Source organism: Arvicanthis niloticus, chromosome 18 (assembly GCF_011762505.2).
Source record: "Arvicanthis niloticus isolate mArvNil1 chromosome 18, mArvNil1.pat.X, whole genome shotgun sequence".
NCBI classification, from domain to species: domain Eukaryota; kingdom Metazoa; phylum Chordata; class Mammalia; order Rodentia; family Muridae; genus Arvicanthis; species Arvicanthis niloticus.
This window is the reverse complement of record NC_047675.1, coordinates 44,560,352-44,579,468: the sequence shown is the minus strand read 5'-3', so window position 1 is coordinate 44,579,468 and position 19,117 is coordinate 44,560,352. Positions and strand designations below refer to the sequence as shown.

General features: G+C 44.4%; 1 protein-coding gene and 1 pseudogene across 1 annotated transcript in view; both read right to left on the bottom strand.

Annotated features, from left to right (window-relative positions):
- The window catches only part of Cdh13 (cadherin 13), a 1,011,337-nt gene that overhangs the window by 547,733 nt on the left and 444,487 nt on the right, over positions 1-19,117 (bottom strand). The gene's annotated exons all lie outside the window — the stretch shown is intronic.
- LOC117723583 (small nucleolar RNA SNORA17) lies at positions 18,506-18,630 on the bottom strand (annotated as a pseudogene).

Below are 19,117 nucleotides of genomic sequence, written 5' to 3'. Positions count from 1 at the left end.
AGGATGCCTTGGGCAATGTCAATGGACAAACTTGAAGCTCTCACCTAGAGGAGACATAGGTGGATAACAGTGCCACCATGTCACGCCTCTCCAGCCCCTGCCCCATTAGGCACAGTGATGCATGCATTACACATTCACTCTATTAGGTTTAAATGCAGATGCAGAAACAGAGGCATGCTCCCCCAATTCTCAAATCGTGCCTCAAAGAGAAAACAAACAAAGGTTTTGAAGAGTGTCCAGACTGGGTTATTTTCCAAGGCAAAAAACAAAACAAAACAAAACAAACAAAAAACTCCTTTAGCTTCTAAAGTTTCTCATTAAGTAATGCCTGCCATTATCCGAGCAATAGCCAGGGCAGAAGGATAACATTTTGTACCTTCTCTCTGTCTCTGACTCCCTCTGTCTCCGTCTCTTTCTCTCCTGCAGACTGAGTTTCTCCATCACTTTACCCTATCCTTCTACTTTTACCCACGGAAGTGTCTGTTCTCTGTTGGATACACTGAATATCTCCCTGGGTGCCTTGTAAGATTGTGCACATTTTATGTGTTTGTAATAGCCACGATCTCTAAATAAGAAGCTAAGAGGTAGGACAACTGGGGATCACCCTAAGAGCGGTGTCTTTCCACCTTAACACAGACCTTTGGCAATAGCGGTGCCCCCTTGCTCTACCAATGGCTTGCTCGTATACTCAGTTGCCACTCTCTGTGAGTTTAGGATTGGCTGAGAAGGTGACTATCCTCCCTTCCCTCCTCTCTCTCTCTCTCTCTCTTTTGTCTTTTCTGAGACATTTTTTTTTTTCTGTTCGGCCTATACTGTCCTGGAAGTCTCCCTTTAGACCAGGCTGGTATTCAATTCAATGATTCCCTACCTCTGTCTCCCAGGTGCTGGGATTAAAGGTGTGCACTGCCACCACCCAGCTGGGCAGATGACGATTCATCTGATGGTCTTTGGTCAACTTTGACCTCTTCTAGGGACTAAAAACACGATGTGCAATTATTCGAATACCCTCTGTCCCAGTTTTAATACATAGAGAGAGGGGATTATGATTGTAATACTTCTCACACCACAGGGTTCTTGTACATACGGAACACAGGTACAAGTACATAACAGCTACCACGGAGAGAATGCCCACCTTGTCAAGCACTTAAACTTTGTAGCCATATTTCAAATATTTTGCCATATTTCAAATACGTTAGAACAACGTGTCTTAAAACTTGGCTCTTACATCTAATGTACATGTGTCATAGTACACACCCATATCCGCAAGCTTGTAGAGCATCTTCAAATGGTAGGTGTTACTTTTCTTTCTGGGTACACACTCTCTAAACGGAATTCCTTCAGCACCTACAAATATAATGTGATGGTTATTATATGCTTGGCCCAGGGACGGGCACTGTTGGGAGGTGTGGCCTTGTTGGAGTGGGTGTGGTCTTGTTGGAGTAGGTGTGGTCTTGTGGTCGTGACCTTTAAGACCCTCGTCCTAGCTACCCGGGAGCCAGTATTCTAACAGCCTTTAGATGAAGATGTAGAATTCTCAGTTCCTCCTGCGTCCTGCCTGCTTGAATGCTGCCATGTTCCTGCCTTGATGATAGTGGACTGAACCTGTAACCTAGCCCTAATTAGATGTTGTCCTTTATAAGAGTTGCCTCGGTTATGGTGTTTGTTCACAGCAGTAAAACTCTAAGTAAGACAGACAGGTATCACTAGCTACAAGAAGAAGCTTCCAGTTTCAATAAAACCGTGTTAAGTTCACCTTTGTTACACTTTTCCCATGCTCACACCACCCCTGTGTCTGGCCCCTCTTGATTCATCCCTCAGATGGTTTCTTATCACAATCAGACTGCTTATAGTCAGTAATAGCGCAATTGCAAGAACGCAATGGCTGGAAGGAAAAATCTTGGACAAGGAAACAAAGATAAGGATGATGGCAGATGTCTTGTTATGAACATTGCACATCAGAAGACATTGGAGCTGCAGACTCTTAAACAGTCAACCGAGGACAAAGAATGCTCAACTCAGAATCGTGAAAACATCTCCCGGTATTGAAGGTGACCCGAAGACTCATATGCAGACATGCTCTTGAACTTGGTCTCAGTGACTACTTGCTACTGTGGTGCCATTGATCCTTGGGATCCACTCCACCTCTCCTCTCTCCTGTCCCAAGAGCATCTTACCTTGGCTCTCCTGCTTATCCATCTCATCCAGCCACCCAGATAGTCTTCCAGACCAACCATTATGCAATATCATTGTTCAAAGTTATCCTTAACTCAGCTGAGAGTGGGTGCTAGCTGGATACGTGTTACTGGAAGAAAGTAACAAGCGGCACACTGTTTCTTTGCAGCTCACAGTGTGACCACCGGCTATGTCTTCTTACCTGGATATTGGAGGTCCCCTAAAATCTTGAGCTCTCACTGATTTTCTAACGCCCCTTTCTGTTGGAGTTGCCTGCTGGGGATTAAAAGCTACTGAACCTTCTTCACTGAGCAATGTTTTCTTGTTGCTGTTGTTGTTGCTGTTGGTTGGTTGTGTTTTTGCATTGCTGGGCCTTAAACCCTGGGCTTTGCAATTCAGGGCAAGTGTTCACCCACCGAGCCACACTCCTCGGCCTAAGCAGGAGTGTGCCTGTCTTTGTTCCTTACCCTACAGTACCGATCTCACGTAAGTTCCTTTCCCATGTAAACCCCACGGACGCCCACCACTTCCTTTCAGATGCCCTCTTGGGTTATCATAATCAAGACAGTTGTGGAAGTTGGAGTGGAAGTTATCGTGACCCAGGAATCCAGGTTCCCCTGGCAATGAGTGGGCTGTGAATTGAACCCCTTTGTTCACCCTTAGAGCCTCGCCCTGTAAGTCTGCTGCAAATTGTAACAGGACCCACCTTTTGTTAGACCTCAACTGTGTCTACGATGACTTTTGACTACGGCTTGCAAAGTATTTCTTGAGAAACAACAGAGCGGTGTCATGCATGGCCGCAACCCCACAATCTTGAGCTCTCCTGCCTGTTTGATGGGATGTGTGATGTTAATTGGGGTTGTCAATTTGATTAGATTTAGAATCAGCTAACAGGCAAGCTGCTGGGCATTCCTGTGAGGAATTGTCTTGATCAGGTGTTCAGAACCATATCAAGACTGCTAAGACCGGCAGGTTTGTGGACTGAGCCACATGGAGGGTTCTCAGTCTCTGGTGGGAGGCGCTCATTGTCTGACTACCCACACCCTGTCATAGAAGCCAATCTCACGAACCCCCTTTAATATGTAGTCACTCCCTCCGTTTGTTCCTCTAGAGAAAAGTGAGAAGCGCCGGGTGGAAAGGGGAAATCTCACAGGGCAAGGCTGGCACCATAACAGATTAGAGGCAGCTGGAGATGTTTGGATTGCCAAGCATCACACATTCTTAGCATACAGACTTTGACAGATCTTGGGTGTATGCCTGCCTGCACTTTCAGATGTTTGGTGTGATACAGAAAAGTCAGATCGCTACCTCTGTGGTAATAACAGTGTATGCTGGGCAGCACTGCACTTCAGCAAGGTGAAGGGACTTGTCCTAAGCACACAGAGGAACAGTGTCAAACAGAGACTAGTATTGATTTGAGCCCCTATCGATATTTCTCCAGAGGCGCACTCAATCTTGACATTATCCAAGGACAGGATTAGAATTGCTTTATTTTCTCCCTCCATTTTCAAACATGGCCCAAGGACTACTTTTCATAAGTCTTAGAAAGTAGTTCGTCACATCCCTGCCTTTTCGACGAAGAAAAGTTTTATCTTCGAGCAATGCTGATGGAGAAAGCATCGTGTTCAAGTGTAGACTGAACAATTGTCTCCGTCTACTCCTGGCGTTCATCGACAGTCACGGTGGGTCTGGCAAGGTGGTTCCTTAAGTCAAGTGCATACTGCTTCAGGTCTTCGCAATCATGTACACATTGAGTGGGGGCCTGGTGGCCTGCCTGTAAGTCCAGTGTTTAAGACAGAGATATAGGAGATTCCCCAGAGCGAGCTGGCTGGCTCTGAGTTCAATTAAGAGACCCTGCCTCAAGCGAATGAAGAAGAACATAATTGAGGAAAACTGCCAAGAGCAGTTTTATATGCACACACATGCAGTTGCGTGCACACACAGGAACACTATATGCATGCATGCGCACCACACACATACACATTCAAACAAAGGAACAGGCAAATAAGTAACGCTAAATGACTGGCTGGTCCTGTTTGCATCGGCTTTCTCATTTAACCTCTCTTAATCTGTTCTGTGGTCGGTCCAAAAGAATTAAATCCAAATGGACTCAATCTGTACCGACACATGTCCATAAAGTCCAGGCTCTCTCGGTGAGAATTTAAATTAGTCTTCAGCAGAGCCTCTCGGTCCCGAAAATTGAAATCATGAGTCGTGGTAGCAATAAAATACCCATGAAATGCACTCATAGCCCAGGGATAATTTTTTTCTGTAATTGCACTTTCATTTTTTTGGGGACAAGTCCTTCGGTTCCGGTGCACAGGGGAAGCTTCCCACCTCAAGGTACAGTAGCCATTGGATAATGTCTTCAAGAAGAGGAAGACTACCAAAGGAAGAATGTCCCAGCTGGAGATCTCTAATTGATCCTTCTCCTTGAGGTGACATTGATGCATCCCTATGTGGTCTAGGGAGAAATGTGGGCACATATAGATATGGTGGTTGGCTGGTGAATTCCTGTGAGTGCTAAGGGACTCAGACAAGCTGGGTAAGACCCACATCCATCCCTCATCCTGGTCCACTCTAATGACCAGGGCAGGCTGATGCCTTAAGGAGCAAGGTCTACATCCTACATTTCTTCTGGTTTTTTTTTTTTTTTTTTCATATAAAGTTCAAGGTGATCATGCACTTGCTGTCTTACGACCTCTGCCTAGACCTTTCTAAACTCATGTTTAACCTTTACAGAACAGCTCAGTTACTCTGCCTTCCAGGAAACTTACAAAGATCCCTGGATGGCGGCATCGTCGCCTCCTTCTCTGTCTATCTTGCATTGAGCCTTTCATCGTGTTTTATCTATTCATCACATGGATCTGTTACCCTTAAGAAGAGGAACAATCTGGAGCTTATGTGGGCCATCCCACAGTATGAGCATTCGCTCATACACGTGGCACCCTGCTCTATAAACCCTTAATCAATACCTCCCTTAGAAGTCACTGCTCTCATTCAGTTAGCCAGGATGTGCCTGCCAGTTCAACTAACAAGTCAATAAACCTTCACTAAGCATCTACCACATGCTAAAGGGTGAGCCAGTGTTATGTTGCCCAAACGTGATATATGACCTCAAGTCTGTCTCTCAGGGGAGGAATGCATCGAGACAAGAATATGACAAAGTACTATAGCTGCAGCTTTGACTGAGAGTCACTAATGCTCACAGAGGGCAGAGCAGCACCCACCAACAGGGCAGGGGAGAAATGATCTACCCATCAGTGCAGGAACAGTAGTTCCCATGGTCTTCATGTGTCAGCAGCAGCAGATGATACCTATGCACAGCCCCTAATCTGTTTTAATGTTGCTTCACTTTTTTTTTTAAAATTGGTGTCTTGGGTAGATCAGTCTTCTATCACATGTTGATAGGTTAGTGGATATGGTTTTTGAGCTGAAAGTTTGGGGTGAAGGATGAAAGATTCGAGACAAAAAGGATAAATATTGTCTCCACCCAACTTTATGAGGTCACACTGGTAGTCTGAACTAAGCTGGGCTCACTCACACCATGGCAGTTGGTGGAGTCTGTTAAGCTACTTTTCTCCATCTCTTTCCGAGGAGCTGATGGTTCAACATTGGCTCGTCTGTTCTGAAGAAAGGTTCTTCTCAGGTTGGCAGTGAGCTTTGTTTTAAAGGAAGATGGGAGATTTTCCAAACGATGAAAAAAGAAGGGTGCAGAGTAGACTGCAGATATCACTCTGAAGGCTGACTGGCCCCAATTTAGAACAGTCGTCAGCAAGGAAACGAAGGAAGATGAGGGTGTGCACAAAAGGGCTCAACACTTGTTGCTGAGGATGTAGGCTAGTCCAGTCACCATGGAAACAAAGATGGAAGTTCAAAAAACTCACCCCCCCCCCAATTCCCTCAAAATGAACATAAGATATGGCCCACCTATGTATTCTATGTCCCAGGTACACTGCATCTGGATCTTCACGCCCAGAGATTTCAAGCCTGTATGTCACAGAGGCCTATGCCCATCAGCATTTACTTTAGCACAATTCACAAAAGTAAACTCATAGAACCAAACTTGCTGTCTACCCACAGAGGAATAGATAAGGAAAATGAGGGTGTACCTGCATGATGGAATGTGTTTTCTCATAAAGATGAAACGAGTTAGGTGTCTGCAAGGAAATGGCTATGACCAGAGATATGCATGGTAAGCAAACTGCTAGTCTTGGGAAGAACAACATTGTATGTTTTCTCTCATCGATGGCTCTCGGATCTCATATAGATATATGAAATCACATATGACAGGGAAGTAGAGTCATAACCAAAACAGGGGACCGAAGGGGACCAACTAGAGGAGTGAGAAAGAGGACAGTGGTGGGGAACAGGGTGTGTTTCCAAAATTGATGTCATGTGCTTGAGTATTTTGTTTGCATGTATGCACTGCTTGTGTGCCTGTGCCCATGGAGACCAGAAGAGGGCGCTGGATCCTCTGGAACTGAAATTATGAATGGTTGTTGAGTAGCCATGTGGGTGCTGGAGACTAAGCCCAGGTCCTCTGTGAGGACATGGGGTGCTCTTTACTGCTGAGCCATCTCCACAGCCTTCAAATACCAGTTTTTAAGAAAAGGATTACAGAAAGTGCCTGCAGGATGACAACCACTCAATCTGTAAAGAGTTCTAGAAACAACTAGGGTGGAGAGGGGTCAATTGTACTAAGATGTATTTATGTTCCTTATCATGTAGGCTATTTGGTAATCAAGGGAAAGATCACCTGCAGTTTCCCTTGGGGGAAGCCTCCAACTTCACATTGGACCTGGATTGTACAACTGGAAGAGTCATTACAAATCCTGCTGCAGTTTCACTATGGATGATGTAGCCTTGGGTATGCAGGTGTAGACAGTGGATACTGGTCATGTAAAATTGTGACAGTCACACCAGATGATGGGATAATTATTATCACGTTGTATCCCCTTTTGGTTGATATGTTCAGTCCTAAGATGTTAAGCAGGCAAAAGCCAGAGGACTTTCCTGGGACAGCCCACTCCCAGTGATAAGTCCACATGGAGTATATACACTCTCAGCTCCTTGACCCGATTGGAAGCCCATTGCAATGCTAGACAAGACCAAGCAGAGGCCAGAATGACCAGATTTCCACAGATACCAATCCAGACATCCCCACCCTTTTGATAAGGGATTCCCTCTCAAGGCCCTTGGAAGACACAGGTACAACTTCTACCAAATTCATGAATGACGACTTGTAGGAAAGCGGTGGGGTTTTGGACAGATTTCTGTTTTGCTGATAATGCTGAAGTAGATATGGCACTTCCCCAAGACAAACTCAAATATATTATGTTACAGAATCCATTATCCTGATCACGGTAAAGGTGTTGGAAAGACAGGGACAAAGAGACAGGTAGAGAGGGGATAGAAGAAGTCAGTCTCACATTGTTCCAAAAGTTTCTAGAGAAAACAAATGAGCTTAAAGAAGGATAGGAGAGCTGGGTGCTCACAGCCACCCTCATTCTTGCCTGTACTGACATACAAACTTGCCTGTACTGACATACAAACTTGCCTGTACTGACATACAAATGCCCTCCCTCCCAACCCAGGGTAAGTTTAGCAGCTTTATAAAGTTAAAAAAAAAAAAAAACACCTTCTCCTTGATTTTTCATAAATGAAACATTTCTATGAAACTTTGAGCTATTTCCTTACATAGATAATAAAAAAAGGTTTAAGGAAATTTGACTTGGGGCTGAAGAGATGGCTTGGCCATTAAGAATGCATATTGTAGAGGATCTGAGTTCTTCTGTTCCTAATGCCAATACCGGGTGGCTCACAATCACATACCTGTATGTATCCAGTTCCAGGGGATCCAGTGACCTTCTGGCCTCCTCAGGCACACACACACACACACACACACACACACACACACACACGCACGCGCGCAAATAAATAAACCATAACGTGATTTTTGAAAGCTAAACTCAAAGGCCTCCAGTCTCATGGTGCCTTTGTTCTAGTGGTAAACATTCTCTTGCTTAAATGAGTTAGAGGTACCTGCTGTTTCAGGTAACAATAGCTATGTTTAGGGAAGGCTGAACGCTCCTGGCTTCCCAATAGCTTTGAGAATACAGAGAATAAAGAACCACACAGGCAGTAAGAGGAAAAGCGTTCAGTTTTAAAGTGGCAGAGAGAGAGAGAGAGAGAGAGAGAGAGAGAGAGATCGTGATAAAAGAAGAAAGGAAAAAAGAAAGCAACAAAATGGAAGACAAATGAGGTCTGGTTAAGGCATCTATTGATTTAAAACCATTTTATTATATCAGTATGTGCTCAAAAGGAACCAGGGCTGACAAGTTAATGAACTCTAGTTAGAAATTTCCAGATGAAGCTGAGACCGGCATTAGCGCCATCTTTATCCTTAATCATCCGAGACCTCGCCTTGCAAAAATGTCTTGATCACATTACAAGGGAGCCCAAGATTATCTGCAGTAACAACAACCATCAATCAGACACTGAGGAGGCAAAGGTTGGGAAAATCAATGTAACGGTAACAGGAGGTGGTCAACATAGACCCGGACGGGCTAGGATGAAAAGCCTGGTACTCCACTGAGTAGCTATGTCAGCCTGGGTGAGCCTTTGACTTTCCTGCTGCTGTCCCGTGGGACTAAGTAATGAGCCCAATTCTAAGTGGGAAAGGCAAGAGCCATAGATCGCTTACATTTTCAGGTTTCCTTTAATTTGTAGGATGGTTCAAATGGGTCAGAACCCAGAGGTTCTTTCAAACTTGGGAGTCCTAGTGGCAGCAGCAGCATCTAATATCCACAGTCAAGTTCCAAGAACCTGCAGCTGAGCTAAAACCCTTTGCAAGCTTATTGTCGTCGATGCTTACCCCTGGCAGATGCATTTATTCTTAAAATGCTGAAGGACGGAGGTTTTAAATTTCTGCAAAGGTCTCCTCTTTTTTTCTCTCTGATACTACATTTTTTTTTTTTTAAAAAAAGTCCCATGCCTGTGCATGCCTCTGTTTGTGTGTGTGCACACATGCGTGGGAGCGTGTACATATATGCATGTGCATATATGAGGGTTTATACACCCATGTGCACCTGGATTCCAGAGATGGGCCTCAGGTGTTCTCCCTCATCACTCTATACCTTATTTCCCTGAGACAGAACCTTTCACTGAACCTGGGCACTAGGCTGGCAGCCACCAAGCCCAGGAAACCTTCTATCCCCCCACCCCCAAGCACTGGGGTTATAGACAGCTTTTTATGTGGGTACTGGGGATTTAAATGCAGATCTTCACATATGCCCACCAAGGGCCCTTGCCTTCTGAGCCCTCTCCCCAGCCCTGACATCACATTTTTAAATGATTCATAAAACATAAAAATAAATATTTATTGAACTCCAACAAGTCCTAGCCACTGAGACGCAGAGTTATAGACCAAACCATTTGAATAAAAAAATCTGTTCCTTAAGAAGCCGACACAGTAGTGGGTTTATTATTTAAGGCCAGCATGTTTGGCCAGATCTAAATGATATTCTTAGGGAGATCACCAGAACTAGAAAGGGTCTTGCAGGACCAGCCTCTGCCTCAGCAGCTGCACTAAGCATAGACACCTGGCTTGGCTGAGTTTGCATCTATTGGTCACTCAGGCCAATGGCCCCATGAGTTCCTAGCAATGGGACTAAGCTGAAATGACCTGGCTGGCACCAGGTTCACTTAGGAGGTCACCTGAGGTCTCTCTAGAGGACTGCAGTACCATGACGATTTGGCCATCAGGGGTTCCAGCCTGAAGGAGAAGCATGTTCCACCTAGGGCTAACAGAGGACACACTGCAATGCATAGTAAAAACACACATATAGAATGACACATGTTCATGGAAAACTCCTTCCTTACTATAGAAGAAGACAGGAAAAAAACAGAAAGAGAGAGAGGGAGGAAAGCAGTGGCCCACAGGGGAGCAGAGAAAAGAAAGCCGAGGCAATGGTAGGGGTGAGGGAAGAAGGGAAGGGAGGAGAGAGGAGGGAGGCATAGGGAAGAGAAAGAGAAAGAAAGAAATCTATGGAATGTGCCACAGTGTATGTACACATTAGGAATATTTTTAGGAGCTGGACAATGGTGTCACACACCTTTAATCCCAGCACACAAGAGGCAAAGGCAGGCAGATGTCTTTGAGTTCCAGTCCATCCTGGTCTAAATAGTGAGTTCCAGGATAGGCAGAGCTACATAGTTAGACACTGTCTCAAAAAAAACATATGTATATGTGTATATGATGTATATGTAAATGATGTGTGTATAGATGTGTATATGATGTATATGTATATGATGTATATGTATACGTATATGATGTATATGTAAATGATGTATATGGTGTATATGTATATATGTATATGATGTATATGTAAATGATATATATGTGTATGTGTATATGTATATGATGTATATGTATATACACACATACATACACACATATATACATGTGTATATATACCAATGTATATACATATCAATATATAAAAATATATACCTATATAATGTTTTATGTATATATGCATATATACATATATAATTTTATGCTTATGATCATTTTGCCTGCATATGTGATCATGTACATATATACATATCCCTGGTGCCTGCAGAGGCATCCCCTAGAACTGGAGTTGTAGACAATTGCTAGCCACCATGGGGGTGCTGGGGATTGAACCCGGGTCTTTGAAAAGAGCAGCCAGTGCACTTTCCTATGAGCCATCTCTCCAACCCAATCTGCACATTTTGACAGATATTATAATGGCTTGCCAGCTAGAAGAAAAACTACGGTTCAGGTTTTAAAATCAATAAACACAAAAATCATGCAGCCACACAGAAAATGCTCATCAGATAATACACGGAAAATTACAGTGCCCTCTTGAATATCTACATATTTATACACAGGCATTGTGCTGGGATGAGAACTCAAAAGGACTACTCACTGAAGGCTTTGCTGGGGGAATCACAATAATTCTGTCCCCCCTCCCCAAATGATTTTAATGCTGTTACAGATTTTACAACATGAAAGCTCTAAAAAAAAAAAAAAAAAAAAAAAAAAAAAAAAAGCATATGGTCCTAGCTCTGTTTTTATTAGTCTGTATTGTAATGAATGTTGAAGTCTGGTCTGGAAATTAAATTTGCTTTGGAAATAAAGGGTCTAATTATTGTTCTAAGTTTTAATCACCAGCTTGTGCAGTCTGAGCAGACAGTCTGGAAAGACCCGGGGTGGATCTGACAGAATTATTGAGAACGGAATGTCTGGCCTAAGGGAGGGTGCTTCTGTTGCCCCCTTGTTTGAACCAGATCAGAGAGGGGCCGTCTACACATGTCCCTCATACCGGCTGTGGTGGTCTGAACACAAATGGTAAGATGTGTTGGTATCAAGGAGGAGCCAGACACTAAGGCAAAGACTGAGGCAGTGTGAGCTAGTGAGTAAGGAAGTAGAGGATACCCCAGAGACACGAATTACGACATGCATTTTTACAATGCCATCACTATCATGGACTGCATACACCTTGACTTCTGGGATTTCCGTCTCTGCTTACTTCTGAAACTGAACTCTTGTTTGGTTGGACTCCGTCTCCCACCCTAACCCTTAGAGCAGAGACATCAGACAGAAGCACAGGGCAAACACACCATTGTAGCTTCTCATGATCTGTGGTATCTAGATCCAGCTTAAGAAATCTTGAGTCCCTGGATGGTGATCTTCCATTATATGTTAAATCACATTCCTCTCTCACCTCCTGGGTAGAGACCAAGCCATGTGGCTTAGTGCTGTAGGGATGGCACATGGCACTTCCAGGGTCACACTTGGCAAACCACAGAGATGGCAGGACTGATTATGACAAAGGAAACTCCTGTGTCCATAAGGGATGTTCCGACAGACAGCAGCATGGTTCTCAGACGGGGGAAGTGGTCTGTTCACTGCTGATGGCTCACAGGTCAAAGATACATAATAGGTCTTTAATAGTGGCAAATAAAAACTATTGGCCTTTTTAAACCAAAAAAATTGCAATTACTATGCAATCGCACAACAGAAAATAGCCTCACAAAATAAAATGTGTCAAGCACTTAAATGCTTGACAGTAAGGACTAAATATGGGCTGTGGCATTACTGAGATCGACTTAGCCACTGGCCTTGTCATTCCCAAGCTGTGATCCTCAGTCTACACATCTTTAGTATGGGATGGCAGCCCTTCATAGGCCCAGGTGATTTGTTGATTTAAATCTACAGACACAGAAAGCAATCCAAACCAAGCCAGGGGTTGTCAAACTTTATCCATAAAGTACAAAATGATAACCATTGGGCTTTGTAGGCCATGATAGTTCTGCTGCAACTCCCCAGCTCTACCTTTAAAATAGAGACGCCATTAGTGTAAGGTAATGAACGGGCAAGGCTGTGTCCCTATAAATTTTTACTGCTGAAAACAGCTGACAGATCATGTCTGGTATCACTGGAAACCTTTATTCTAAGCATCTGCCTATATTTGTAATTATTAGCCGGAAGCTTCAGAATTTTGGCAAGAAACTTGGCAGAGTTCCTTGATTTGCATGAAGCAGTTTCTCTCTCTCTTTTTTTTAAAGAATGATTTATTTATGCGTGTATGTATGTGTGTATGGCGTTTATGAATGCAGTGCCCACAGAGTCTAGAAGGGTGCGTCAGATCCCTTGAGGGTGGAGTTACAGATGTTGGTGAGCATCCCAGTGTGTGTGCTAGGAGCCGAATCCCAGTCCTCTGGTAGAGATGCAAGGGTTTTTAATGGCTGAGACACCTCTTCAGTCTCACATGAAGTGTTTTCTAATACGTGAAATTTCAAAATATCATAGGAACACAACACAACGTGCACCAGACTTTGACATGTTGAGCTGTGTAGACAATCACACCTTGCTGAAGAACCTCTGACTCTGCTGAGAATTTCTGTATTCCCTTCCCTCACCAGTCCCATGGAGTGGGTAGTGACACCTTTAGTCTATAGGACGGAGTGGGGCCCAGACTGGCAGGAGGAATCATATGCTCAGGGTTTCTGTCAAACATGGCTTTCAGACCCCTGTACCTGCTGAGATCAGACTAAGACATATTCTGCAAAAACTCTGGGACTTGGGGGCATGGTTTTCTGAGCAGGTGTCACTTGGAAATAGGAAAATGTTACGAGAAAAAGGTCTTGCAAATTGTGCTCAGGGAATGTCAACAGCTTGCTTTTTTGGCTCCATTGTTGTCGTGACAACCCTGACATTTCAAGTCACAGCTCTGTGAGGCAGAAGCCTAATAGGTAGCTCAGAGCCAACCAGACACCGTTGGGACAAGGAAATAACATGTCAGAGTCAGACCCAAAAGATGTCGACACAAGAGAAGGACATAGATGCTTGACAGGTACTGCCGTTGTGAGACAAAGGCAAGTTCGACTGTGGATTGTGGCTGAGCCCAGATAGCAGATTCCAAACATGTCAATGCTTGAATGTGGGAGCCAGGGGCTGGGGGTTGCCACTTACCAGCACCATGATGTTCGAACCCATTGTCAACTTAGCAGGATCTAGAATTACCTAGAGGGATACATCTCAGTGTGTGGGAGAGGGATAATCTACATTGTTTGAGGTAGGAAGAACCACCCTAAATTTACCCAGTGCCATCCCATGGGCTGAGGTCCTGGACTGAATAAACTGGACAAAGCCAAGATCAGTTACCTCACATTGCTGTCACTAGGACTTCCCACCATGATGGACTGAGTTGTCAACCTGTGAGCTGAGATGAACTTCCTCTTTCTCAAAATCTTCGTTCAGGCATTTTCTCATAGCAACGACACAAGCAATGACCACAGAAGCCTTCTCAGACAGGAAATCTGCTCAGGTATTTTTACTACAAGTATTTACTTACTAATTGTGTGTGTGTGTGTGTGTGTGTGTGTGTGTGTGCATATACATCGTGAAGTCAGTTTCCTCTTCCTACGACATGGTTTCTGGGTATTGAACTTAGGTCCTCAAACTTGGTTGCAAGCCCCTTTACCCACTGAGCCATCTCAGCAGCCCAGGAAATTTTCACCAAAGCAAGTGTTTGTAAGGGTGTTAGCCAGCCTGTTTCCCCCTCTTGCTTGTCTCATAACCAATGGTTCTCATCCTTCCTAACACTGTGATCCTTTAATACAATTCCTCATGTTATGGTGACCCCCAACCATAAAATTAATCTACTGCTATTTCATAACTATAATTTTTCTACTGTTATAAATCATAACGTAAATATCTCATACTTGACCCCTGTGAAAAGGGGTCGTTTGACCCATAAAGGAGTCCTGGCCCACAGGTTGGGAACCGATACACTGGACCAACTTCCCAAGTCACAACATACATGCGAAACTCACTTGGGCTTAACACCCACTTACAATTCAATAGTGAATGGACGTTAGCATCTAAAAGTAAATATTCTGAGGTTTAAAATCCAGGGAACAACGAAAACCTTAATAAGGAGGGTTTGAGAGTGGTGTGGGTGGCGTGCAGTAGGATGGTGCAGTCCCGTTATGCAGATCCAGCCACCTTCTCATACATATTTCAAAGCGATTACAAGTGAATCAGAGTTATTTCAACAATTTTTGTCCAGTAATATTTCTCAAAGCAAACTCTATTAAGGCAAATTAAGTCATTGATCAGTTTTCTACACAGCATAGTAAAAGAATTTCAAATGAGAAAGGCCAATATTACTTCACTGGAATGATTTCCATCAGGACTCATTGTGGTATATAAAATTTTTATACCAATGATTTGATTCATTGATTGTTAGGGTCAAATTAAATTCTTACCAATGGTGCTTCTGACTCGTGTGTCTGTAGAGAGTTGGGTGAGGACTCAGTCTACCTACTTCAATTTTGCATTTTTTATCCTTTTGACAAGATCACTGGGTTCTTGCATGAGTGTCTAGCTAATAATAAATTTCCTCTGGTTGGTTTGGGCTACCGTCATTTCATTCTCGTTCTTTCTACTATGTCTAATTTTTCACAGGCTATCCCAGTGATGTTCTATGATGCCGGCAATATTTGATCTCTCAGTCAATTTTTCTTCCACAACAGATTTTACAGTGTGTCATTTTGCCCACTGCCTGTTTTATTTTGTCTGCGATATTCCTAGCAGAAATGTTATGAATTGGATTCCAGACAGTGCTATGTACTTATTTCTCAGAGCAAATACTATTAGAAAGGCTGACAGAAACTCTGATTCCGAAGAATAGCCCAAAAGCCACAGTGAAAAGAACAAAGTCATCACATGTTGCTTTTGAACTCAGGAGCCGACACCACTGAGACGTTAAGGAACTGGAAGCCCAGTGCAGACCTGGAAAAGGAGAGGACTCCAGCTTGACTCTATGCTCAGTGCCAGAACCATAAAGAACAGTTTAACCCACATCTAGTGAAGATGTGCTATCTTCATTGTAATTCCATGGTAAGACCTCTTCTTGTAGACCAGGAAGTCAAGTCCTAGACTAGATTGTCCAGGATCACAGAGCTCACCAATGACAAACCCTGGAGGACTGCCTTTTTCAGGTTGCCTTGGGAACAAACAGCTCAACTGTTCTATAGCCTCAAGAGCATGTCCGAGAAAACCTTTTTCTTGATTTTTCCCTAAACACAGCAGTCATTGGGCTGGTGCTTGACATTTTGCTGGTCTTTTGGTTTTACTTTGGCCACCATGTACGTACTCTGAGGTACATGCAAAGATCTCAGTGTGCTTTCCATTAGAGCAGCCAGGTGACCTGGCATAGGTATAAAAGCTGTGTTGCTATTTTTGCAAACATGGTTGTCTCCCTAAGTCATTTTCTTGCTGTACACATTCAATTTTGTGTGAGACACCAACAGACTGGCAAAAGAATTTTCTGTCCCCTTTCCGCTTCCCTTGCAGCTAGGATAAACTGTGAGACAAGTCCCTGACCTATGCAGTAAGTAGCAGAATTCTCCTGGTAAGACTTCTTTCATTGTAAAGAGAACGTAAAGCCATGACAAGTTTATCTTCCCCTCCTCCCAGGCTTACCGACATGATAGATGCCTATCCTTTTCCTGTGTTACAAACACGAAGACAAGTATAAAGACTAACTACAAAATTTTTAAAAGGGCGGAGTGAAAGGTAACAACAATTCAACGTCCACATGGCACTGCTGAGTGACAATCCATCCCTGCCACTCACCTACCCTAGGACTTCCTGGTGAGCAAAGAAACCAACTTCTACCCGAGGAAGCTATTCATGTCCAGGTGTGTTTGTTAATTGCAGCCAGACGTACCCAGCCTGGAGCATGCCTGGTGTTTGCTGAATACATAAGCACATTTTCTTCTCTTGTTGTTTGAATTAAAAAAGCTAGTGCCATGTGAAGACAGATATGGGTTCTTCACGAAGATGTTCAGAAGGGGGAATTCATAAAACATTTCTGATACACAGGGAGCTTCCAGTCCCAGAGAGGACTTTTACATGCATGTGCACACAGGTACACACACACACACACCACACGCACCACCACACACCATACATGCCACCACACACACCACACCACACACACCATATACACCATACACCACATACACAGACTACACACCACACACACACACACAGAGAGAGAGAGAGAGAGAGAGAGAGAGAGAGAGAGAGAGAGAGAGAGAGAGAAATAATAAAGGCAAGAAGATGCAGGGGCAATCTCCTGATTGTAACATCCAAACAAATAGGTTCAAAGCCACAGACCCTTACCTTGGCTCGCCCTTGCTAAAGGTGTTTCCCAGTCATGTAATTCTCTTCAGCCAATCAGCTGGCTAGGACACTTGTGTTAATATTATTATTAGTTCAAAACCAGAGGTAAGCAATTTATCAGGTATGAAATGATGCCACCTCTGGCAACCAGAATTCCGTCTAATATTGATATTTTTTTTTATCACATTACAACTTTAGAAAGCTTCTTCTGGAAGTCAGCACCACCACCGAAGGATGGTAAAGATTATGGCGCCCACCCCCCCCCCGCCCCCGGCAGCACGCCACACTCACTGTAAATTCTAGTCCCCGAAGCACTGCAGAGGTGAAGCATTATTGATGAGATCCTGAGATTTACCTGCCACCATCCTTCTTGATGGCTGAATATTGACAACTCGGTTTTCTAAAACATAATCTGGGCGAGGCAGAGGAATGTTGTAATAGCTTAATGCCCTTCGTCATACGTAGTCCCCTGGGTCATGTGACCAGTCTCAGACGTGTTGCTTTGTTTTGTTGGCAAAAGTTTTCTTTAAAAAAAAAAAAAACTTTTAAAATTGATTCTTTGTGCATTTCCCATCATGCACCCCAATGCTACTCATCCTCTTCTCCCCTAACACCTGCCCCCCACCCTTGTAACACACCCCCCCCTCAAACAGGGACAAAAAATCTCATTGCAGAAGCTGTAGTGTATCACAGTGTGACCCACAGTGTACCCTTTAGTCCACACTTTTTTGCTTGCAAATGTTTATTGCGATGACTTACTTGTTGGTCTGGTACGAGGCCTCTGGCTTCTGCTGCTCTAGCAAGACTAGAACCTCATTGGGGCTGGGGGAGAGGCACTTACAACTCCAGAAATGTGGAGTACTGCAGTTGGCTAACGGTAAAATCAGCTCTCCTGATCTCTTGTCCCTGGGGCTAGCTCTCCCACAATGCCCAGGTAAGGACTGAGGCCAGTCCTACACTGCCCTCAGACATCAACACGTCCCCAGGGATAGTAACAGACCCCTGCTGATTCAGGGCCATGAATCCAGATATGGCCCCTAGTAGCAGCACAGGCCAGGACCCCATCATGGTCCTAGACGGCATCACTAGATACTCACATCAGGCTGATCGTCACGAACCTGGAGTCTCCAGCTCTGCCTCTCTTCATTGTGCCCACATCCTTCTGTTTCTCTTTCTCTTCCCTTTCTTGACCACTTACTTGCTCCTCTTAGTGGTGTGCGGGATCTTTGAGGGTCTGGGGTTGTCTTGGGAGGAGCCTTGAGAGTGCTACGCCCCATGTGTGCCCTATGGCACCAGGCAGGGGTCATCTCCAGCATGGCCTGCCTTGTCCCTCCAGGGCCTGTGCAGCATGCTACTGATGGCCATCTCAGGCTCGCTCCCTGTCCAGACCCCATGGTGTTGATCTGGTGGTTATCTCAGCCTCACTCCTCACCCGACCCACTGGAGTGGCCCCACGCAAAGATCATCTGTCTCCAGCTCATCCCTACCTGGGGCCCTCAGTCCAAGGCAGAGTTCTTCTAGTCTGTGTCTTGTTTCCAGTCCTAGGAGCTATCAGGGATTGTATGGTGCTGGACTGATGGTTGTCTCAGGCTTGTTTTTCCAGGGAATGTTAGGTTACTAATCACTTAGAGATTCACAGGTCAGAACACAGACACAGCTTCTCTCCTCTCGGCCACCTACAGAAGCACAGGTGACACAGAAGCCACCCTTGTAATGCTTCTAGGGGCGCGAATCTCAGGTATGCTAAACAATAGTGAACCCTCATGATGCAGGAATCTGTAAGCACAGGAGGAAGAGGCCATATCTGTTCACAGATCAAAGCTCACAGAAATCTCCAGCTGTAGCTCTGCTGTTTCACTACAAGCTGACATCTTTTCCAATGCCAATTCCATCTTTCATATTGTGGGAAAGAAGCACAGAATACTAGAGGGGACAGGATTTTGGCAGGTCTGATGCGGTCTCTGCCTAGCTACCGGCTGCCTCTGTGGACCTGCTGGTAATCTCTCTGGGCCTCAGTGTCCACATCTACAACATGGAGGAGAGTACTGCTCCCAGTATACAGGTGACAGCCAGAGGTCCAGCCAGCTTCCTTACTGTCCCCTTTCTCTAATCCCATTACATCCTTCTACATCCCGTGTGGCATGTCACTGTGTAAACTGTCCCAGCTCCTTGTTGAAGTAGAAACATTCAGCGACTACCCATCAAAACCCCCGCTGG